Genomic DNA, 25,888 nt, shown 5'->3' on the forward strand with positions numbered 1-25,888 from the left:
CACTTTTAAGGAACTTTGTCATAACATAGAACCCATTTGAATAACCCAAAGTAATGTTTCTTAATTCTGTCTGCAATGATAATTCCCCTTTGCTGTGTAATCCAGTACATTCATGGGTTCATGGGTTCTGAAAATCAAGATATGGACATCTCTGACATCACAGTGCAACCAGCATGCAATAGAAATTCAGACTAAGAGAGATAATGTATATTAAATTGCTTTATAAAATGTAAAGGGTGATGCTTATGTGAGGTGCTCTAGTAGCAGATTGCTATGTTCTGGTTGGACTCTGCTAACATCTGGAGTTAGGTTACAATTTCCTTTTTTTTTTTTTTTTTTTTTTTTTTTTTTTAAATCTCTTCTGAGTCTCTGGTTACTATGTTTGACTTGCACTTCCACAAGTTTATTATCTGGTACAGAAACAAGGTATCTTGGTAGTTAAATTAGGCCTTTTTCCAGTGTAGGGAAAACAAGCTTCAAGCATGTATTTTTCTGTTCTGGTCATATCCACCCTTATATGTTTATCTCCTTAGATGCTCTCAGTTTTATGGGTCCCAGGATCACTATGTATAAAACGTAATGTGTCCAATTTAAACAAATGAAGACATGTCTGATGGGCTAATGGCAAGGATGTAAAATTGCCAAGAAGAATCCAGATTTAAGGAGGACAATGCGTGTTTGGGTATCCTCAATTCACAAGTTCCATGAAAAAAAAAAAAAATCACCATGATTAGAATTTTTTTTCTACACATGTTGATCCATCTCAAAAACTATCATCTGAAAATATAAGAAAATTAAGCTCTTAAATACAAGTTATATTAATGATGTGTATCAAAAACCAAAAAACAAAACCAAAAACAAACAAACAATAATGTGTAGGGAAGGGCCCACGCAAGACATTGCTGAAATACTATTGATATGTGTGGAGTGTCCAGTTGAGGTCCAGGTTCTTGGCATCCTTGAACAAAGAATCGAGCAAGAGATGCAAAAATAATAGGCAGAGCTTATATTTATTGAGAGTGAAAGTGAGAGTAACACTCTATAAAGTAGAACAGTGGGCCAAGGGAGATTGTGGCTCAAGGTCTGGGTGAGTCTTGTCTTAATAAGCTGAACTGCGCTTTGGTCCTCTCCACAGGGATGTTGCCCCCCTTTTTTTTTTTTCATATTGGTTACTTTATTTTCTGCTGATTGCAATACGACCTCCATTGGCTACTTGATTTTTGCTGAATTAGAATACTGAACCTGTGGCAGGAGTTGCCATGGCAATAAGCCTTCAGTGGTATGAGTCATCATGGTACTGGGACTTATAATAAACAGTAACAGTTTTGTAGTCCTGCTGTCTTGTAGTCCTGCTGGCATTTTTCCAGTATCCTGCCTCTGACATCTTGCCCTCCTTAAACTCTTACCTCACTATCACCCTTCCTGCCCATTCATAGTTAAATTAAATATACATCCGTATGTACTTATAAATGTAGAAATATACATATTAGGCCCTTAGGGACCTAAGCTACTGCTATTGGATGGTAAATGAATAGTTTTGTATTAAATTAGTAAAAGATAAGAAATCTTGACAGCTTTCAAGCTTCTGATTAACCAAATCTGATCTTTTAGAAGTTGAAATTGCAACAATTTACAGGATGAGTTGGAAAAGACTGGTGGTATATAGAAAATTACTAAAATATTTCCAATTCTATGCTACAACAATGTCATGGTTGACATTCTTATGTATGTAACTCATACATGAGGGTAAGATTTCTCTGGGGTATATTCCCAAGATCCAAGTGAGGGATTACTTAGTCATAAGGTATTCATAAGGTATTCACATGTTTATTTCTGTAAATACTTCAAAATCACACTCTAAAGTGAAAGTATAAAATTAAAATCTTCAACAGCAGGGCAAATGTGTTCCAAATTCCTACATCTTCACCTACACATTTTTTAAAATCAAAAATTTTTTTCCCATTCAGATGGTTATATAGAGATATCTTATTGCTCTAATTTGCATTTCTATTGGAGATGAGAAGTTAAGATCTCTTCATATACTTATTAATTACTTGCATTTCCCTTTAATAACTGAACACAATATTTTCTTTATTTCTTTTTCTGTTGAGTTTCATGAATATTTCTTGCTGATGTTCAGGAGTTTCTGACATATTGTAGATATATATGCTACCTGTGTTCTAATGTAATATTTTCTCTATTCTGTCAGTTGTGTGAGACTTTTTCTACAGTATGCTTCACTCAAGATAAATCCTTTCTATCCATCAAAGAAACTGATTACTCTAATTTTTTTTAATCCCAGGTAGCATTTATTTTGTTTCTTGTTTTTAAATATTTTTAGTTGTAGATGGACATAATGCTTTTATTTTGTTTATTTAGTTTTATGTGGTGCTGAGAATCAAACCCAGTGTCTCACATGTGCTAGCAAGTGCTCTACCTCTGAGCAACAACCCCAGTCCCAATTTCTCCAATTTTTTTCACTTGATTCAAGAGAATCTTTTTTATTCCATTATCAAAAGATATTGCTCAGTATTGCCTTCTAAAATTTTAACACTTTTGTCTCTCAAATTTATTTTCTTCTGTGTAAAACTAATTTCTACTATTGTATACCTCAAATTCTTAATGCTTTATGTACGATTCCACTTTTATTACAATACTAAAATTTAATATTTTCTCTTCTACTTCTGAATTCTCTATTCTGTTCACTTGATAGTTTTGTCAGTGACACACCATTTTAATTACCTAGTCTTCCTGATGTTTTCAGATGTGAAAGGTTATTTTTTTTACCTACTAAATTATTTATAGTTACATAGAAATGTAAATTATGAGATACATTTTGTTATCTGTTTTTCAACTCATCTTTCCTTAAAAAAAATCTTGTTGGCATTCTAAATATTGAACAGGATTAAATTTAGAGAAAAGTGACATCTTTATCATGCTGACAAAGAAAGTGATATCTTTACAATGCTTTACGGAAGTGAAATTCTTCCAACTATGAAATTGACAAATCTCCCCATTTATAAAGACTTTTTTTCCAAGTCTTTCAGACATTTGTTCTCTTTTGATCTATTCTGTCCCTAGTTTATTAACTATTGTTCTTGTTCACAAGCATGGAAACTTTCTGGCCATCTCGCATAGAAAGAACCTGAGTAGAAAACATACCTGGTATTGAAAGAATGGTGAATAAATTTGGAATATGGGAATTGGATAGCTGTAAGTAAAATCAAGGTCACACCAGTGGATTTGGTTAGGATGTTATTCCTGCTATCACTAATATATATTAGACACTGATTCTAGCTGTGGTGCACATCTTAATCTGCCTTTATTTCTGTGAATCACTAGTTCCAGGAGGAACCAGTCTGAAGACTAGATGATTTGGAGGAAGGGTACAGAGTGATTTCTGCTCACTCATTCTTTCAGTCCTGGGGTGGGGGGTGATGTTGCCTCCTTCCAGACTGCATGTGATGTTAACGTTTGTCCTAATGAGAAAGTGGTTCAGATGCTAAAAATCTCTACAAGCAGAAAGTGACTTTCCGTCTTCTGTTCTCTGGAAAGCTTACATAATCTTCATTTTTTTTTTTTTTTTTTTTAATTTTAGAAAATCAAACCATCTATGCAGTGAGCTAGATTTGGTAATTTTTAGGACTCAGTGCATGATAATTTTCATTTTTTTATACAATTGTTGGTCAATTATAGTTTTCATTGATCATTTTGGTGTACTTGTCTTTTTTCTTAGAAATGTTAATTTGCTTAGTTTCTCAAATGTACTATTAAATAAATGATCATTTTGTTTTCAAATTTTATTTACTATACCTGTGGTTATTTATGTCCTTCTGTTTGAAATTTCATTCATTTAAATCAAGATGGGAGTAGGAACGATAGTAGAATGAATCAGACATTACTACCCTGTGTGTGTACTTGATTACATGACCAGTTTAACTCGTGTACAGTCAGAATAATGGAAGTTATACTTCACTTATGTATTATGTGTCAAAATGCATTCTACTGCCATGTATAACTAATTACAACAAAGAAAAAATGTTAAAAGATTTTTAAAAATTTAGCTCATAGTTTTCAGGTAAACATCACTGAATTCATTTAATTTTCTTCTTTTTGGTATACATTTGTTCTAAAGTATTTCACTTTTGTTTTCCTTTAAGTTTTTTCTAGGCTTTAAACCATTTATCTTATGTATTTTCAAACATTCTTCTTTTTAATTTAATCATTCAATGATATAAACTTCCTTTGAGAATGATTTTCCTTGCAACCTGCCAATGTAGTGCTTTATATTTATTCAACTGATTAATTATTTCTTTTTAAATCATAGATTCTGCTGAGTAATTATGATTAGTTTCCAAATGCAACAATGTTTCTAAATTACAACTTTATACTAAAAATTCACCCTTTTGAAGTAAAAATTTGGTGTTTTTTGTAGAATCATAAAGTTGCACAAATAGCATTGTAAATATTTAATTTCATAATATTTTCCTCACCTTCAAATGAAATGGTACCTATAACAGTCACTCCCTATTATCCTTTCTCTCAACTCCTGATAATAACTAATCTATTTTGTATGGATTTCTTTATTCTGGACATTTCATATTTTTGTGATTTTTAAAAATGTTTAGTATATAATTCCTCCATTTCATAGCATATATCAGTAATGTATCATATTCCTTCAAATTGTATGATTATACTATATTTTATTAATCTATTCATTAGTTGACAAACATTGAGTTGTTTCTATTTTTTGGTACTGTAGATAATACTGCTACACAAATTTTTGTGCAAACATGTTTTCATTTCAAGGAAGTGTGTATACCTAGGAGTAGAACTGCTGATAATATAGTAACTCTGCATTTAACTTTTCAGAAAATGACCAAACTCTTTTCAAAAGTTATTGTACCATTTTACACCATTAGACTATGTTGGGGTTCTAATTGCTGTGCACCCTCACCAACGTTTGTGTCTTTTCAGTTTTAGCCTCTTAGTGGGGGTACAATGTTATATCATTGTGATTTTAATTAGCATTTTCCTAATGATTAATGATTTTGAGCATTTTTTCAAGTTCATGTTGGCCATTTGTATATATTCTTTGAATAAAAATCTACTCAAATCTTTTGGCTATTTGACCTTGAACAATATTTGACATAGCTGACTTCTCATTCTTGAAATGTTCATATTTCTGGCACAAATTTGTGCTTCTGATTTGACTCTTACTTCATAGGCTATTCCTTCCTTCTTGGTATCCTTTGCTGTTTCTTCACCTTTATCTGAGCCTAAAGTGTTGTTTTGTTTTTGTTTTTCTATTCTGGGAATCAAATCCAGATTTTACCACTGAGCTATTTCCCCATTCCAATATTATCTTCTGTACTTCATATATATTTTTTTCTCTTTCTCCATAATCTCACTCAGTCCCATTGGATAGAACTACTATTTATATAGCAATGATTCCTAAATTTATATCTCTAGTCCTGAGTTCTGAACATGTGTTTGAACTTCCCACTTGATACTTCTCCTTGGATGTCTGCTAACTGGCTCAAAATCACTTGGAAAAATTAAAACCTTAATTCCTTTAAATCTGTCCAAATATGTTCTCCTCCTTTTCTGTTGTGTTTTAGAAAATGGATTAACTGTTCATACAGTTACTGAAGCTGAAAACCTTGGTATCAGACTTGCATTTTTTCTTTTCCTTACTACTCACATATAATTCACCAACAGTCAGGGGAAGGCTATGTACACCAAATCTTTCAACTTTTTTCCAACTCTCCTTATACCCATTAAGACAAAGGCATCATAATTCCTTATGTAGATTATGACAATTAAATTCTTAAGAATTTCACTCCTGTCTCTTTATAAACCACTATACGCAGGAAAGATAAAATGATCTTTTAAAAATATAAGCCAGATCCTATATCTCTCATGTTTAAAACAGCACAATGGAGTTTTCACCATACTTAGAAATAAATTTTATCATTCGTACTATGTCCTCCAAAGACTCATGATTTTGTCCTCGATAGCCTTCTTCCTTGTTTTTCCATAAGGGATACAGTGGAAGCCTGAAATTGTAGGTAGTATGGAACCCTATATATACTGTTCTGTACTATTCACACACATGTATAATAAAACTTGATTTGTAAATTAGGCACAGTAAGAGATTAACAATGACTAATAATAAAATAGAACAATGATATCAATATGCTATAATAAAAAAATCACTGCTTGTACATTGGGGTCACATCAATTAAAACTATACGAAAGTGCTCTTGGAGCCAATATAGAGTAAAGGTAATTTGAACACAAGCGTACAATACCATGTCTGTCATTCTGATAACTGAGAGTGCTACTCACTGATCAGAGTATGGGCAGTATATACAGCAAAGACAGGCTGGATAAAGTGATGATGCACATCCTCAGTAGGCAGGAGCAGGATGGAGCAAGACTTCATCAAAAAATTCAGAATGGTGCATGATTTAAAGCTTATGAATTGTTTATTTATAGAATTTTCCATTTAATATTTTGGGACCACAGTTGATTGCCTGTAACTGAAACTACAAAAAGCAAAATCACAAGTAAAGGACTACAATGCTGTGTTGTCCAAGTCTTTTTTCTACCTATGTAGCTCATCTATCTCATTCAGGTGTAGGGATCATGCAAATATTTGGTTTTCCTTTTGCTTGGAATTTTCTAGCTCCCTATTTTAGTATTAATCAGGTTTCAGTCCAAGGGTCACTTCATCAGAAAAGGATTCTCTATTTAATTCAATTTTAAAGATTTCCCATCTAATCAAATTCTCAAGTAATTCAAACTTAACTTCCTCATTCACTATCATTTTGTTCTGTTAAATTTTCCTTATGACTCTTATCACTCCTTTGTTCATTCATTTGTACTCTTGAATAGTGCCTCCCATCTTCCTTTACAATGTAAACTCAGGAGAAAAAGACGTTCATGGAATGCATTGCTCGGCACTGTACTTCAAATACCTTCTCTCTGACTGGCACTCAAAAAATAAATATTTGCTGAACTAAAACATGGCATATATGCTGAAGGATTTGAGTCCCAGTGGCACTAGATGCATGGTGTGCATTCAGTGACAATGTTGACATGTGATATCTGAGAATGATATTGTAGCAGCAAGAAAATCATATTATTTTCTAAAAGTACCAACAAAGAGAACAACTGCTGGATGACTTTGTTCATAAATGCATACCTTCCTTTACATAGACACTGGAGCAGAAATTTGCATGTGATAGGCTTTCCTTTAAAATTTATTTATTAATTAAACATGAAAATCATGTCATGAGATTTGAGTGGTTGGAAGACAGGATAAATTACAGGAGAGCTGTAATAAAACCTTTCAACCCACAACAGAATCAGAATAGAATCAATTTTTAGAGAGAGAAAGATGACCCCACTTGTCTAGTGATTGTGAGACTTCAGGTAAAATTGTGTTGTGTGTCCATTAGGGTAGAAACTTAGTGTAGGAGAAAGAGCAATGATTTTGGTGTCAGAAAATGTGACATTATTTCCCAGTTGCATTCATCACTAGATCTATGACCTTGAGCAAGTTTTTTATGTCTCTGAACTTTGATTTCCTGAGACTAGAGCACCCTCGTTGGGTGACATCTGTGAAAAGGAAAACCGTGAGGGTCATGCATAATTACTTTTGAGAAACCTTGGATACTCTTGAAACCAGAGAGATGAATTTGTGAAGTTTGAATCCTTTCAATAGCATAGTAAGGATTATATCTCAAATACTATGTATTGTGGCCATCCTCCTTGTCTGTGATGTTGGAGAATCTGAAGCGTAGGGTCCATAGAGGAGGATAACAGTGGTAAGTCATCTAACTATTAACCTAATGTTGGCTCAGCTCCCCTCAAAAGGCGAGGATGTGATTGTTACCAAAGCATAGGGCTTCACTGAATGTTTGTGAACTAAGGAGTCACGTGGATGACAGGAGTACAGGTGTGCTGTTACAATGGTGGCCTACCTGTGTAGGTTCTGCACTGTAGTGGATATTTGTACTCAACTCCTAAAAATCTAATAAAGATCAATTACGCCTAAATCTCCTACATTTAGATAGAAAGATATTCTGGAACTTCTCAGCTGTTTCCCCTAAAATGATCTTTGTAGAATGCAAAACCTCCTTAACTTGTAAAATATATCCTTGTATTTTGTCTTGAGAAATGTGTAAGTTAATATCCCTCCCATCCCAATCATAACAATCCCTCAGCCAACTGTAAAAAATCCTTTAATGATTATTTTCTTCACTTAATGCCTTTCTTCATCTATGGGCAGACAAGTGGAGCTGCTGTGTCTTGCCTATGTGCTATCATTTGTTTTAGATTCTTTGGAAGTCAAAAAGAAATTTGGAAAAAATGTTGAAAGTTATGTAGATAGATTAACATAATACTAACCAATAAATTAAAAGTGCAGTATAATAAAATAAAACTTCAAATGCAGAAGGGCTTATCTCATGAAAACTGGAAGCTGTTCTAAATTTTTTCTCTATATAAAATTGTACAATTAGCAAAGAATTCAATGTGATAATGACTTAAAAATATTCATTTTAGGCTTATAGTTTCTAGTTTGTACATCTTTTGGAGAACTTCAATATATAAACACCACAACAATTCATTGAAAATGGTATTTTTAAGTTTCCTAAGTGATTTGAGCATTCAAATCATTTTTTAAAAAAAGAATTGTTAGTATGATAATTAGGCAATGGTTCAATTCATTCCAAATGTCTAGTAACATTCTTCCTATTATTCATACCTTAATAAAAGCTTCCAAGTGAATCAAAATTTTAATGTTTCAAAGAGTTATAATTTCCTAATCTTATAAAGAGAAGCCAAGTTAAAGAGAATAAACCTACTGGGAAAATGAAAAATGGAATTCTGACCTTAATCTCCTCTGCGCCTATGTTTGTGCTAGAGAAAGAGAGAGAATGGTGAGACTACTAGGAGTTTTGATAGGTAACACATTGAATGCCAAAGGGTGATATGTCCTGATTCCATGGAGAAGACCTTCCGGACCCTCCCAGCCTACTCTCTGTGTGTCTCTTGGTGAGCTCTGATTTGTATCCCTTATAGTACTCTACAATCATAAGCATAGTGCTTTCTTGAGTTCTGTGAGTTATTCTTGGGAATTGTTAAACCTGATGAAATCATGGGAATTCCCAAATCTATAGCAAGTTAATCAGAGGTATGGGTGGCCTGGGTGCTGGCAAACTCACACCTGGCATTTAAAGAGGAGCAATCTTGTTAGGGACTATGCCTAACCCTAAAACCTACTTGATGAAGGTCTCTCATCTTACCCCCCACCCTTGTTAGCCTAGCACAAATTCCAGAATGTAATATCCATTTGTTAAAAGTTTATAAAATAAATGAACAGATTATTGAAACTAACAATAATGTAGTATTTCTGAAATCTGAGTGTATAACCAAACATATTCAATTTGATATGTATTCTATGAGTTTCTAGGGATTATGAGAAAGAAATTGTACTCAGAGTGGACTTACTTGATACGTGCTTACACCATTGGCTTGAAAGCTTACCATAATCTCAGACAATGGATTGAAGTCATAGTGAAAGAAGATAATCTTCTCTCTTTGTCCATCCTTTCTCAACTTTATCTAGCCTCCAAAGTGAGTCATTGCCATTTTTAATACTTCAAACACACACACACATACATATACACACACACTACAATTGTGTGATTTGATTATCCACAGTATGCAAATATTTATATATTGTGTGTGTGTTGCTCATGTGTATTTATTTTTCCAAGTCTCCCATGTGGAATGTGACAAAGTATCCTATTATTTAAAACTACTTTTTAAATGTCATAATACAATTATGAAAAGCTCATTTGTAAAGCTTTGTAATTGTTATTATACCATCATTTTAACAGCTGTTATTGATTTTTTAAATGATTTAATCTTTGATTTGGAAATTTAGTGAAAAAAAATCCAAAGAAATGAATATATTCATAGTTGCAAAAATTTTTTTTCAATTGTGAAGTTGGGTGTGGGTGTGCATGCCTTATCACCTCAACCACTGGAGAGACTGAGGAAAGAGGATCACAAGTTTAAGGTCAGCCTCAGCATTTCAGCAACACCCTATCTAAAAATAACACAATAAAAGTAAAAAGAACTGGAGATGTAGTTCAGTGGTAAAGTATCCCCAGGTTCAATCCCCAGTATCAAAAAACATCAATTATGAAAATGTTCATATTTGTCATTGTTTGCATATCTTGGGATCTCTCAGGATACAGGATGCTATTGCAGAATGGAAGGTTCTGCTGTGTGGTATGCATGAATAATTGTAATAATGAAATAAAATCCATACTAACATTAAATCTCTTTAGCTGCATGACACTGACCAGGAGAAGCCTTCTTGATGAATTCTGATGACTGAAGCATGTCAGCCTCTATTTGGTGGTACATCCAATCACTTTTATTCTGAGTGGTGACTGCGGCAATTTGCTAATATCTCTCTCTTGGAATTCCCAGAGTGTCTACAACCACTAACTAGCAATTCATGCAGATCACAATATGGCTGACCTCTATAAGCAACAGACTTAGTAACAGACTGAGATAGCCAGCTGGAACCTGCTGTGTCTTCTTTTGACGTAGCCAAATAGTACATACTGTCACTCTAAAGAGAGGGCCAAGTGCTCCAGAATACTTACAGAGATAGTGATTTGTATTCCTCTAGATACCTCTGGCTTATCTTGGTTGATATTCTCTTATTATACTTTCTTCATTAGGGAACAAATCATATTTTATGTAAATCCCCACAGGGATTTATTTTACTTCAAATTTATGTGGTTTATGATGTTATTTCATCACCAACTTTGTAAGTTGTTGATAACTTTCTTTGTTTATGTATATACATAATTGATGGATGTTAATCTATTGAGAACAAAAAAAAAATAGCAAATACCATAAATTCTTGAGAACTCATTATATAACAAGCCCTGTGCTAAGTGTTGTTCTTAAAATCATTGTTACAATTTGCACATGAGTTTATGAGATTATGCAATTTGTTTATCTGCCTAGGGTGACATAGGTAGTAAGTGGCAAGCCCCTAGTTCATCTTCAGGGTTTTCTATTTTCAGTGCTCACATTCATAATTGTCATGGAAAGTCTTTATATTATAAAACAAAAAGTAACAGTGAGTTAGTGATGACTGCATAGTAGAGAAGCATCTTCTAATTTTTGGAAATTCTACTAAAACAGATAATTGTTTCTTATTTGCCAAAGAACAGTATGATCTACAAATCCATCACTATTATTTCAAAGAAAACACAGTGAGATTTTCAAAGCTAAGGAGACAGTTATTTCCAGCAAATACTTAAATAACATTTACTGAGAACACTTTTGAACAATACATTCTTTCTTCAATACTAGTGTTACATAGATCTGTGTAGCAGAAAACTATGAATATCAGTAGCTAATATCAAATATGCATTTAATCAAGTGATGAAAAATTATTTAAACAGGGCAATGACAGATAATTTGTTATCCTAGCCTGGCAAGGTTAAAACCAATAATTGAATTCAACTATATATATTTTTTAGTTTCTGATTACGTATGTGTCTACAAATATGGACCATGAGTACCTGTCTACATATCCACTACACAAATGAAATCTGACCTTTGAGTTATATTACTCTTGTCCTTAATGTGCCCACAAACTGGCTGCAGCCTCCTCTAGAATAACTGCCAAAGTTTTCTTTATCTAGGATATTTATTATATCATTAGGAATGAATTGTTATTCCAATCATTCTAACTCACTACATATTCAAGGCTGAAGGAAAAGGTCGCATGCCGGTATTTTTAACCTAGAATGGTAGGATACACATGACAATCACCTCAACATCTGAAGTTCACATGATGTAGAACAGGAAAATGAGACCTTCACTCAAAGGGCGCACAAAGGCTCATTCCCATCTGGGAATTAGGCTGATGAATTTATAGCACATCATGCATTTGACTCTATATAGTAATTTTTGTTGGTATGCACCACAATCTTTCGTTTCTTCTTTTCTAGTGAGTTTTTCATCTTTTAATTTCTATCTTGCTTCTCTGTCTCTCTGTCTCCTTTTCCCTCGCCTCTCTCTCTCTCTCTTTTCCCCCTCTTCTTTCCTCCCTTTCTTTCTCATATTCGCCTTGAATCTTAGTTATACATCCCAATCTGATTTTATTTTCCCAACCACTCGTCTAGCTGTAGGATATTTTTGGGGGTCACTTGAGGTCTGCTTTCACATATCGCTCTTCACTGGGGCTCAGTCATTCCTTTTTACAGGCATTCTTATCTACGTTTCACGGCCCTTCCTTGCTGATAATTTATCTGCGGGTCTTATCCTCATTTAAAAGAAACCTTGAGCTTTTTATGTTTAATCATGTTAAAATTTTATTTTTAAATCAAGAAAGTGAGAAAATATAGATAAATAGTATTATAGAGTATTGATTTCAAGAGCATATAAAGAAGAACAAAATAACTTTAAAAAAGAAAATAAGTCACTTTTCTGAAGAACATTTTGCTTTATTTTAACAAGTTTCATAAATAATCATCAGTAAATTTAATAATCTCAAATGTTATATTATTCAATCACTTATGGAAAAATTCTAAAGTGAAATCTGATGAGAGTCAGACAGCTTTCTGGTACATGATATGATATGCCATGAAGGAAGAAAAGGAGAAGGGAAGGAGAAGGGGAAAGATGAGGTGAGGCAGAGAAGCAGGAAGAGAAGAGGAGGAGGAAAAGAGGGAGAAGGCAGATGAGAAAGAGGAGGAGGAGAGGAAATGGAGAAGGAGGGAAGGAGAGGAGACAGAAAAGGAGAAGAGGAGGAGGAAGACAGGAAGATGAGGAGGGAGAGAAGTTAGAGACCCCATGTAAATTATATCCTATTTTTTTTTTAATTTATACAGCACATTAAAGAGACTGAATTTGAGCAAATATAAAACACTTTTTGACTGTATTGCATTTCTTGTTCTTTTCATCTCTGCTAAATCTTCTCTACACCATCCCACCATTTAGTCCACTATCAAAATCACTGGCTCACCACTTTATCCAACTCCATTTCTATAAAATGGTATTTATCTGGTAAGATTTCCTGTTGATTAATTTTGGATATCTATCTCTCCTCTACTCTTTTCTAGCACAGTTTAATTGCACAAACACCTGTGTTTTTGCCATTTATGTTATGAAGAGTTCAGTTCCAGGATTCTATAAGGAAGTTACAAATTCTCACAGCCTACTCCCAAAAATTCACTTGGAACTATGGTAAAAACCAAGGACACAATTTCCATGAACTTCTGTGATAAGAGTGGAGATAATTATCATTAACATCACTAAGAAAAGAAAGTAAAAAAGAAAGTAAAAGATTTTAAATACACAAGCTGTAATATCTCAAATTATATTTTTTAAAAAAATTTAATTATAGGGCTGGGAAGATTTAATTATAGGGCTGGTAGAGTGCAAGGGTTTGATCCCCAGCACCCCCCCCAAAAAAATTGATTATAAATACTGAGTTATAGATGCTTTGGAAAACAAACAAATATACCTTTATATTTGTCTATTTATCTCTGTAATGTTTTCAAGCACTAGTATATTTCAGAAAACTAATAATCACTGTGAAACAATAATCTTTCATAATTTTCAGTAAGTGTACATTCCTATGGAGGAAGATGAAGCCTTTTTCTATAATTATAGTTTGTTCATAGATAGTTATTGATGAATGATAATTATCCAATTAATTTTCTATTTAAATTGGCATCATCACACTGAGTAAGTGACTTTCTAAGTCAACCATCCAAGAAGCCAACTTAATGTTAGCTACAAAACTATCTGATTGAAACGCATGGAGTTCTCAAAGTCATTAACTTTGATGTGCAGAGAGAAAAGTTTGCTTCACTGGCACATAATTTCATTTTTATAGTCAGAAGATAACAATAACATAAAAACATTACTACTGATGGAAATATGCCTCATGAAGAATATAGAGTAAAAGAAAATGAAAGACTAGTTATACTGAGATTAGTGGCTTGATAGAAAGTAGGAACGGAAAGGAATATACTCCGGGCAATTGAATAGTGACAGCACTTGACAATAATAAATGTGATAGAATCTTCACTAAAAAAGCAAAGTGGACAAAGCAAAGGTTTTTTCAATAATGCATCTGAAAATTCTCTATTCTGGAATCCATTGATATGAAATGGGGCAAAGAGGAATAGCTTATTTCATGAACAATGGGTAGAAACTAAGTTATATAAATCAACATTAACCATAGTGCTTGAATTAACAGCATAGTATTCCCTGATCTGCCTTGATCTTTGGAGTTATCTATACTAAGTCGTTTACTCTTATACAGATTCCTTTTATACCTTTAGGTATATTTTATTCTTCAAATTGTCAATAGAATATTGACTTTGTATAATGAAGCCCTTTAGAATTATTGTTGTTTTCATTGGATCCAGATTTTTATGCATGAAAAATATACTGCTGGAAAAATTAGTTTCCAACATTGTTCTTACATTGTGCTTTTAAAAGTTCCACAATTAGATAAAATTTTAATACTGTTAAACAGGTTATTGAGAATTTGCCTAAGATTTTTCAGTGATATAATATCTAATCAATTATGGGTGCCAATGGTTATTATGTATATTTTTAAAAACAATGAACTTTGTTCAATGCTTTCCTTTCTACTAATCTTCTCACGTATGTATCTTATTTGATCTACTATGTAGCTAAGAATGTCAGCTTTATTATTTACAGAAAAAAGAAATGGAAGTCTGAGAGATTAAATTCACCCAATTTACATCATTCTATTCAAAATCACTTATTAGCACATGCTATCTAATGGAAAAATATCTAGCCCACTTGACTATTGTTAAAATATATTAAAAAAATTTTTTTTGTACTAGGAATTGAACCCAGGGGCACTTAACCACTGACCAACATCCATTTAAAAAAAAAAAAAATGTTTTTTATTTAGACACAAGGTCCCTCTAAGTTGTTTAGGGACTTGCTAAGTTGCTGAGGCTGACTTTGAAGTGGCGATCTTCCTGCCTCAACCTCCTGAGCTACTGGGGTAACAGGTGTGGGCCACCATACCCGGTATAAAAAAAAAAAAAAAATTAAAAGTACTATACTCATGGGAGTAATTTTAAAAGTGAAGACAAGTAAAATCACAAATACATGCTGTGTGGAATATGTTCAAAACAGAAAAGTATAAGAAACAGAGTAATTCTATTGTGCAAGAGACATGGAGTACTTTATAAAAGGTTGGTGCCATAATCGCATTTTCTTTGGTGAATGTGAGTTTGTCAGTTATATAAATTAAGGGAAGAAGTGTTTCAAAAGTACATCTTGTAACCTCCAAAATAACCTACTTTTTATTATACAACATTGCCAGTAGAATGCTATATTAGTTTTCTATTGCTTATATGAATGTTTACCACACATTTAGTAGTTTAAACAACACAGATTAATTATCTTCACAGTTTTGCATGTTAGAAGTTAACATGGGTCTAACAGAGCTAAGATCAGTAGGTCCTGTAGGTTGTGTTCCAAAGGTTCTAGCTAAGTCTCCATTTCTTTTTTCAGCTTCTGCAAGGCACTTCCATTCCTTGGTTTCTGGTCCCCATTTGCCATTTTCCCATACAGCAACCATGGGTTGAATCCTCCTGCACATCCTTCCGACCTTGCTTTAGTTGCCATTGTATCTCTTTCTCTGACCACATTCAAGAAAGATTCTCTACCTCTAAGTAGTTTTATGGTTATAGTGGGCTGAGTTGGATAATCTAGAAAAATCTCCCTGTTCCAGGTCCTTACCTTAATCACATCTTGCAAAATTCTTTTTGTCATGTAAGGTACTATATTTCCTTATTTCAGGGATGAGGATTTGGACATTTGGGGGATGAGGGAGCATTATTCTGCCTACTACACATGTCATTGGTAATTTAAATTATTTCATGTCTCCAGTGGATTTAAGTAGACTTCCTTACCTGTAAGAATGAAATTATTACACTGACGATGCCACATAATGGAGTACAGGAAGCTCACATTTTTATATCCTTTTCTATGATCTTAGAAATGCCTTTTTTAGAATAAACAATTTTGGGGAAGTTTAAAGAGATGAAGAAGTGGTCTGATCATTCTATATGAGGCAATTAGCTCAAATCCTAAATATATTTCTTGCTTTCATATTGGTATTTCCTGATAGCCCAAGTCTTTATCTTTATCTTGGACATTTGTGTCCTCATAAATCCAAGCACCTATTGATTCTGCTTTCCAACACAACAGACTTCAGATGGCCACTTACCTATACTGTTTCTTCTCTTCTACTTGTAATGCTTTTATTCTGCTCTTGTCATCAGCAAAGACCAAAACTATCCCATCAATTGTCATTCAAAATCAAGCCTTGGATTGTCCAATTTTCAGTCTCAATCCAAAAGTTACCAAATGCTGTAGAATTTACAAACTAAACATTTATTAAATCAGTCCATATCCCTTTTACCCATTTGCATGTCTTTAATTTCTCATCTCCTATTTTGATTGCACAAAAAAATTACTAACCTGGTCTCTTAAGCATTATTTCCTTCTGTTAAAGTATCCAGCCTCCACCCAGAGTGTTTGTTGAAAACTTACGGTTACTCTGCTACTTGAAAACTCTGTAATGGCTCACTATTCACTCAGGATAAGTTCTGGACTCCCGAATCACCCTTAATAATTTTAAATTCTGAGTGTACCATTCTCTTTTTCATCTTCAGATCTTTGTTCATCTTATCTTTTCTTTATTCATTTATCTTTTTCTTTCTCTTGCTCTAAATGCTTCTTCCCACGACTTATTGCTCTTTATTATAAAATTGAAATTATCAACTCCTCTGGGAGCTTTTCCTTTTCCCTTTGGATAGACTCTGCTCTACTTCAGAAGAAAGTGCTCTGGCTGAAAACTGTAAAGGAAAGGAACATTCATTGAGACTTCTCATATGCTAAGGCTTTGCACTAGATGTTTTAAATATATGCTAAATCATTCTAAAATAATTTTGTGAAGTAGTGATTATAGAAGTTACAAAAAATTGTATGGGACATGAAAATAGAGTGGTGTCATCTGGAAAACACGAGCTGGTTAGAGGTGGTTTGGCCTTGAGTGTTGTACATTCAGAGTCAAGTACTTGCCTTTTCACCCATAAAGGTTCAAAAAGGAGATTTCATCAAGGTTTCTAATTTAATCAGATTCAGAGATGCCAACTCACTATCAAGTTCTCATGGAAAGAGTGTAGAAATATATTACTCTGAGAGATTTTTCTTAGTAATCAAATTGTCATGAAAAGTCACATCAGTAAAGTTTGGTGCACACGAGAGTATGAAGAGTTGGTTGTAAGATTTTAGAGCTCTATGTATTAGGCTTTGAAGACCTCCCCTGTCCATTTCTACAAAAGTGTTTATTTGTCCAGGGTATAATCTTCAGGTCATTCTGTCCACGTACTTCTTTTTCTGATTAGTGTTAGGTCTGGCAAGAAATGTTTGCTGAAGTCTTTAAAAAAAAAAAAAAAAAAAAATTCCATGCCTTTAGGCTGACAAACCTAGAAATAAAAAGTGATCCTGTTCTTTAGATATGTTTGGTATGTCTGATCCATTCTTTCTGACAGAGGAGATAATTTCAATTTTTGGTTGTGATCCTTTTTTTTCATATTTTAATTTGAAGAAGGCAGGTTTGCCTTATTAACAACTTCTATGCAGCACTGCATTATCCCATTTTATTCTGTAACTCTTCAGACCTGAACTAGAATTTATGCTGTGGTTAAGTAGTATTTCTTAGGGTAGAGCTGTTTTCATCTGATTCCAGAGTCCTTGCTCTCTCAAATCTTGCTTTCCAGTCTTACCTCTGTTTCTAAGTAAATTTTAACCCATAAGCATATCACTAACTCTATCTCACTTTGCTTACAAGGCCAAGATGTTGCTCTAGATTATTTCTAAAGTAGCTTGTTTTTTTTTTTAATTGATAAGAAGTAATATCATTTTATTTCTTCCCTAACCCTACTAGGAAATCTCTTCAACAATGCAAAGCAGAAATAGACTCTGAACTAAATTCTCGCTCAGCTGCCCAGATACTTGTAAGGGGTTGACTCAAGTTATCTTTTTCAGTTTTGTGAACTTTCATCTATTTTTGCTTCTTTATGGTTAATTAAATGAGAGGTTGGTTGACCCATTTATTATAAAGGAAAGAGATTAGGGTTTGGATAGTTCCTTGAGCTGCTTTTAAATTACCTCAGATTTCACATTTTTAAAGAAGAAATGCTGGTAACTTATTCAAAAGGAAGAAAATTCTGTGATGTATATTATAAGTATAGTAGATCAAAGGCCCCGCTTTTTTTCCCTTCACTGTGTAGGTGTAGAATTTCTGTGACAGAGGAGGATCTATCCTGGGCAGTAAAAAAGGGAAAACAGAATTACACTGGTTTCACACATTTGTTTTGCAACATCTGCTTAGGTGGAAGGCATTTTGCCTTTTCATTTATTGAGGGGTTTGGTCATGACAAGCCATGTCTGTCTATTTCCCTGGTTATTTTGAAAGCTTTGAGTCCAAAGGGATTGGAGTAGCCTAAATAAATTGCACTGATGCCAGTAAATAGTGACTTTGTACCAGGGGCAGAGTGAGCATCTGCTTTTCCTAGAATTCTGGAGCCAAGTGTGATATCTGGGGACAGTGGGTAGAATTGGACTGACAGCTTAGTTTTTCTGCTGCCCCGAATTTACTAAAGTTAGCTTTGAAAACAGCCCAACTTAATCAATGTAGCCCGGTTTGTCATGTCATTGTTTTCAGTGACACAGGCTTTCTATCAACACCTGTGTCCTGAATCAGTTCTTCCTCCCCCACCTCCTACTCACCTAGCTGATGGATTACCATCTCTATACAGATGTCTCTTAAATAAAAATTTAACCTCCCTTTAAAGTCCCATATTGACAAAGAGACCATATGGCTGTTTTGAGAATAATCTTGGATATCACCAACATCCAACTAACATTTTTTTTTCCCTTAGGGAGAATGAAAGGGAGGAAAATAGGAAGGATTTTTTTGTTACTAGTTAATGAAAAGTCAAATTACTATTTCACAGCAGGAACCACCATAGACTATAAACAGAAACAAAACTAAAACAAAACAGAATTACACAGTCACTGCACTGTTAGCATCCAACCCATTATTTGGTAAATTGCTTTGAGATCAGGGATGGATAAAAGAATAGTTGTAAAGGAACCAAATTCATAGTTTCTACATTTTAATGATTCATGAATAACTAAAATCCTTAAAAATAGAACATACATGTATATTTTGAGATGTGAGAACAACACTAAAAAAAATATAAGTCAACATTGCTTTTATCTCTAAGTTTTGAGACCAAAGAAATAGGAGTGGAGAACTAATGGTAACATTAATTATTGGCATGAATTCAGCAACATGCTTCAGCAAAATGATCATCTTAAAGAAGTATTTTGGACTTGTCAGTCTCTATATCTATCTTCAAAAATACTTGGAGGCACTGTTTAACACTAATGAATCTTCAACCTGAAAATTACCTATTTGTATAAACAGGATCTGACCTCATTGCTTCCCAGTTGAGGAATGAGCATTATGTTAAACCCAATCAGAAAGCTGAGTATTTTTTTAAAATCTTATGGACTCTTGACTCAATGCCTTTACTTAATTGTATATCTGCTTTTCAAGATGTCTTACCAATGATTAAGAAAAGGTATTCAATGCATTCACTGAAGTTTATGAGTTTCAATAGAGACACTTAGTAGGATCAATCATCAGGCATAATACGTCATACCAACATCCTTGAAATTTATTGTCGCATATAATCTGAATCAGGGATTGTTCAGTTCAATTGCTCCCAAACACAGAACATTCTATGTGATATGCTATAAACAATGGGCAAAACAAAGAGAGAGTAATTGAAAAGCCCTTGTCTTAAGGACACATTCTACCAATGGAGATGTGTGAGGTATCATTAGGAGACATGAAAGTTTTTCATAATCTGGTTACTTCCATCAACCTTGGATTGATATCTTAGATATTTACATGTTCTAACAATTCATCTCCTTAGGGTGAATTATGTATTTATAGAAGACCTTCTCTAAATCAATAGTGTATTAGTAAAATGCACACCATTACTACCTAAGAAAATTAATCCTGCTCATTTTATTCCATAAATTGCAACAATAAGTTGTTTCAGTGAGGAGGAGTAACAGGTAAGTAAGTTGAAAATTATAGTGGAAGTGTAATACTAAACACAGAAAATCTGGGCGAGGAAGGGTTGTTTGAAACTGTTCATATTTCCTGTATGGTCACAAAACATTCACCCCCATGTTAAGTAAAGTTTAATGCTTCTTATAATAGGCAAATTTCTACTCCTCAGCTTTGCCCCTGAGAAGCTAATATTTTGTGAGTTTTTTGCTCATCATGGGCATTTGATATAATCATCTAGCACATGCTAGTTATATTTACTTTAAAATGACAATATTATCATTTTTGTTGACCTGAAGGAGGGTGTCCTTTTTACCAGAACTGTGAATAGAGGAGTGGTAAAAATGTCAGTACTTGCTTACCATTTTTACAGTCATTTTAGGTGGTTCAAAATCATGGTGCCTTCGTTCTCTGATGGGAAGATCTCCATAGTGAGGAGGTTGTGAGAGAGAAGGATTAAAATCAGCCAATTGGTTTTCAAAAGAGTACCATTTGTCACCTCTCAGTAATTCCTCTTTTCAGTCTTGTGGATTTTCAGTTTATTAGCTGAGTGTCTTACTTTCTCTTTGTTGCAGACTACCTGTGTGAGTCATGTTAACAAATTTTCTCGAGGTCAGCAGTTAGCCTTAAAGTCTCAGAACGATAGGCAGAGGACATAAAACGGGCATGACACGTTTGGTAAATGCCTTATGTAAACCACAGAAAATGACAGAGGCAAAATTTTTCATTCCCTGAGACTGTGAAGTTCTTGCATATTTCATGTCACGGAATAGATAACATAGGAGGGCTGAAGGAAATTTGCTGGTTTCCACAGTGCCCCTTGAAAATAATTCATTGAATTGGATTTCTCTGGAAATGTGCACATATTCTGTGTATGTTTTTACCAGACAAATTTAGCATCTTAATGGGATAATAAAAGCCATCATTAGGGAAATATATACATTGCACCTACCAAAGTGCACAGTGGTGTTGGTGAGTACTGAGGAAGGAACAGATAGACATGATCTGAGGAAGTCTCTGTCTTATCCCCAAGTACATTTAAGTCTTTTGCACTTTTGAGCAAATGCTGAGAGAAGAGTGGGGGAGGGGCGATGTATGTGGCTGGCATCTTATAAGATTTATGAACTGCTAAATTTAGAAATGTCATTTTGTTATTGCCTGTGAACTGCTGGTGTCTTTGTATGAGTCACTATGAAAAAATAGCAATCACCTCCTTTGCTAGAGCTAGTATGAGTAACACAAAATGGGTCCAATTAATCATTTTAACCACTGAATTCACTCTGGATAAACAAAGTGTGTATCAGATGATACGCCCTAGAAAGGTAGTCATCCTTACAAAATGCTACTCTCTGCAGCTATGCTCTTCTCATTATCGTATTGCAAATAGTTTTCTGAAAGAAAAAACTGTTCAAGCAAAATATTAAACAGCATTCATTTGTCATTTTCCTGCAGGGACTAGGCAGCAACCTGCTGTGGATGAAAATATGTGGTCATTACGAAGCTGGTATTGAATTGTTTGTTTATCTCTAGCAGAGAGAGGTTTCGATGATGTTACTTTGTGATTGGTAATTTCAGGCAATTCGGCTTTCTAGAGGCAGATCTTCTGTCTAGAATTGTTATTAATAGACAAGTGTGTAAACATGCTGTTTTTGTGTGTGTTTTAATATTCATATGATTTTCTGTGCTACAAGCTCTTATCAACCTGCGCGGTGATGATGAGTTTCATTTTCTTGTTAGTGTATGGTGTTTTATATCACAGTGAGTTGGACTGTTTGCTCTTTTGGAGATCTGAAGTGTTTGCTATAAATAGATTGGATTAGGATGTCTAAGATGCCTTGCTCACTGATGACCATATGGCTTTGGCAAACGGATCAGAGGGAGAGTTCAGAGTCTGTGTATTTTGCTATGTCTGTAATGCAGGGAAATCTCTCTTCCCCTCCATCTTTCCTCTTTTCCCCTCCTCTTCTTTTTTCCCTTTCTTTTTCTTCCCCACACTGATTCATACTGCATTCACTGGATTAAAAAGGGACCTGAGAAAATAACAGGGTGCATATATCTGCTCAACACCTCCAGACAAAATGAATCTAGTCCACCTATAGTTAACTTCGGATAGCAACCCAGTTTAACAGACTTTACCAAATCCTTTATTCATCTGTTTAAAACTGTTTCATCTCATGAGATCAGGGAACACAGGAAATTCTCAACATTTTCTGAAACATTCCTTACTCAAAGACTGCAGAATCACTTTCACCTTGTTAGTTGGAAACAGAATTCCAGGTTCATTAACTTTATCTCTGAACTTGTAATCAATTTATGGCACTTCTTGCAGCCTCCTTTGCAGTTTTTCAGATCTTCTTTAAGGCAAAGAATACAGAACTGTACATATTTTTTTTTTTTTCCAAAAGATGCTTTCCCAGTGTAAGTAAATGGTTAATGGCAAAGTTGAAAATAAATGAGACCAACTTATGTTCTCCAAATTCTTACTGTCACATATGCCAAACAGAATCTGTTTAGTCAGTGTAAGGATTTGCTAGTCTGAGAATCTGGTAAGGGAGACAACTTCACTGTCAGGAATGAATGCAGCTGTAGAATAGTTAAAATCATGGCTGTCCCTGAGTGCCACCCTGTCTACTTCATACGTAGGAGGTGGAGGAGGTGAACTCTGATGGAAAGGAGAAGGTTGAACATGGTGAGAGAAGTCTGCCTCAGTGGAGTTGAACAGGTCTGTATGGAGAAAGTACTCGGATAAATCCAGATAATATTGATTTGTGATCCTTTTCCATTGAAAAAAATCCTTTTGGAGAATAGTGGAGGGCAGGAAAATGCATGGAATTTTGAGAATTAGTTAGATCAAAATTTCACTTGTTCAATAAACCATGAAGTCGTTCTTCCAGGCAGAAAGAAGACAATTGAGGGTTTTAGTACTGTCTGAATGAAAGGACTTTATTTGCTCAGATATACTACTATGTTTCTTTGCCTCATTAAGTGTATTAACACTCTGATCCTGCAGTGCAAGAAAACAAAAAAATGGGGCAAAGCCATGAGTTAAATAATGAGCTTATAGCAATATAACCCCAAATGGTTGATTTCTGCCCCGACCCTTCTTTCTCTCTGTGTGTATATGTGGTCTGACTTTTTAGAAAAGCTTTATTCTTTACTCATTGTCTAACAAAACATTGCCAACCATGCAACACCAGTAAACTAGAATGTCTGATACACAATAGAGATAGCAATCACCATTTACTCAGTTCTTATTATGTTTTGGACAATTAATACACTTAAGGTATATTACCTTAGGTAATGTCATAATACTAAGTATATTACAGTATAATTACATGGTACAGTATGACTATAATATACTTTATACTTAGTACTATGTCATTACCTAAGATAATTACTCCATCGTTTGTGTGTATTACTGTGAATGGATGACTATTTGTCCTATGGCATAGACATCCCTGTCTCTATTTTACAGATGGGGAAACTTCCAGAGGTTATTCTCGGTTTGTTAGTGGCAAAACTTAGTTTTGAACTTGGGCCTCTTTAATACTAAAATACTGATTTTCTTCCCAACACATCTCTGTTACTCTGTTGGACTTGTCAGATTTATCTTGCCTCTTTTAAAAGTGTATAAACAAACCACAGTTCTTCAGTCATAACAATACCTCCAAGTCAGAGATGTACACTGATTTGTAGTTTTACAATTAAATATTTTTGGATTTTTTTTTTTTTCTATTAGGAAAGCCCAGGGAGGGTCACTATAATAATAATAATTTTTAAATCCAGAGATCATCAAGAAGTGAGGCTTCTGGAATTATAATGGTCAGTCTATTATGAATACAACATCATTTGGCATTGTTATTGTATTGTTGCAGTTATTGGTTTTAAAATAAAATGTGAAGTCCCAGCTACTTAAAGTGTGATTAATGCATTTCCCTTTATGAGCTTTTACACTATGTTCATGTCTCGCTTTCTCTCTCCCTCCCTCCCTCCCTAATTCCCATCCTTCTTCCCTACCTCTCTCTCTTTTTCCCCTTTACCTCTTTCATGGGTACTTTATGTGAGCCACTGAGATTATAGGTTTGTGTCTTATTGTACTTCATGGTTGAGTAAGTCAGGCCAGGATGATAACCCAAAGGAATATTAATAATCCTTGTTTTAACAAGCCTAAATTTATACCATTATCAGAAGTTAATTACTCAGTTACACTCCTGGTACTTAGGATTACTGAGTAATGGGGGAAAAAAAGTTTTTTATTTTCGAAAAAGGTACTTCCATAAGATTTGCGCACTGGTAAGGAGCACATTATTCCTCTGGAATATTTGACTATTTATTGAAAAATGGAAGGTGTTTTGTGTAACTATCAGGTAATACTTTCAAGGTCCAAAGTCACATGGAGCACAAGCAGAAGATGTTAATAAACTTGTGAGGTGCCTGAGCCTATATACCTGAATGAGTGGAAAACACCACTATTGTGTTATAAAACTGCACACCAGTGGTCCTTTGTCAGAACAGCTCCTACCAGGTGATAAGTTTTACCTCCAGGATAAGTTACTCTTCTTTGTGAGGGGAAGAGACAGCAAAGATTTCCATTTTGACCCTCTCCATGCTTCCTGGGAGCTGAAACACATTTGCCTAATCTTGGACTCACCTGAGATGGAAAGTATGTGTTTGGCTCAGAAAGAGGGCAGCCACAAAAAAAGACCAGGATAGCTAGGTAATAAGTAGATAGTTTAACCCTTTGGAAACTCCAGGACAGTCACTCACTCATTTATCTTCTCTGAAAGTGTAATTAGAAGTTTTCCAATTGATTTGTCATATTTTCTCATTTAATTATTAGATTATAAGAAGAGACCAAGGCTTTAATGTTTGTATTTAGTTTCCTTATGTAAAAAAATGGGAAGTAAACCCATGTACCAGGGCCTTATGGAAATGGTTTGAGCTAGCATTTGTGAAAGTCTCTAGCAGCTCATCCTTAACAAAAATATAGTAACTTAATGGAATATATGCCAATGTGATCCTCTGTTCCCTGTTCCTCTAAACTATATCAATAATTCTTTTCCCTCAACTTTAGTGGACTTTAAAATCTTCAACTTACAATTCCATATCATAATTGCAGAATTGCTGGATCTTAGAAACCTATTGGCAATTATTCTTGATCTAAATCATAGTGGGTATATGTATGCAATATATAAGGTTGCTTTCTTTTCTTCTTATTTTCCACCTTGGTTTGTACATTTTTAAATTGGTGTCTAATTTAATAGAACTTTACTCTTCCTTAATGTGCACTGCAATGTGTAATGAACAGGCTCACCACAGCTAAAGGAGATGGCTGAGTAGCAGGTGTTTAGAAGTTGCAGTCAGATTGCTCTGACTCACCCTTCCTAGCTGTGCCAATTTTTGGCATGGGGAAAATTACTTGAATTCTGTAAACATTAGTTTAGAACATAGAATATACAATATATGTATATGATATGTAGGGGCTGGGGATGTAACTCACTTGGTAAAGTGCTTGCTTTGCATGCAAAAGGGTCTGGGTTCAATCCCCAGTACCAAAAAAAAAAAAAAAAAAAGAGTATATGATATGTAATATATGTAATATACAATATATAAACAATCTACAAT

The sequence above is a fragment of the Sciurus vulgaris genome (genome assembly GCF_902686455.1).
Source record: "Sciurus vulgaris genome assembly, chromosome: 15".
Taxonomy (NCBI): domain Eukaryota; kingdom Metazoa; phylum Chordata; class Mammalia; order Rodentia; family Sciuridae; genus Sciurus; species Sciurus vulgaris.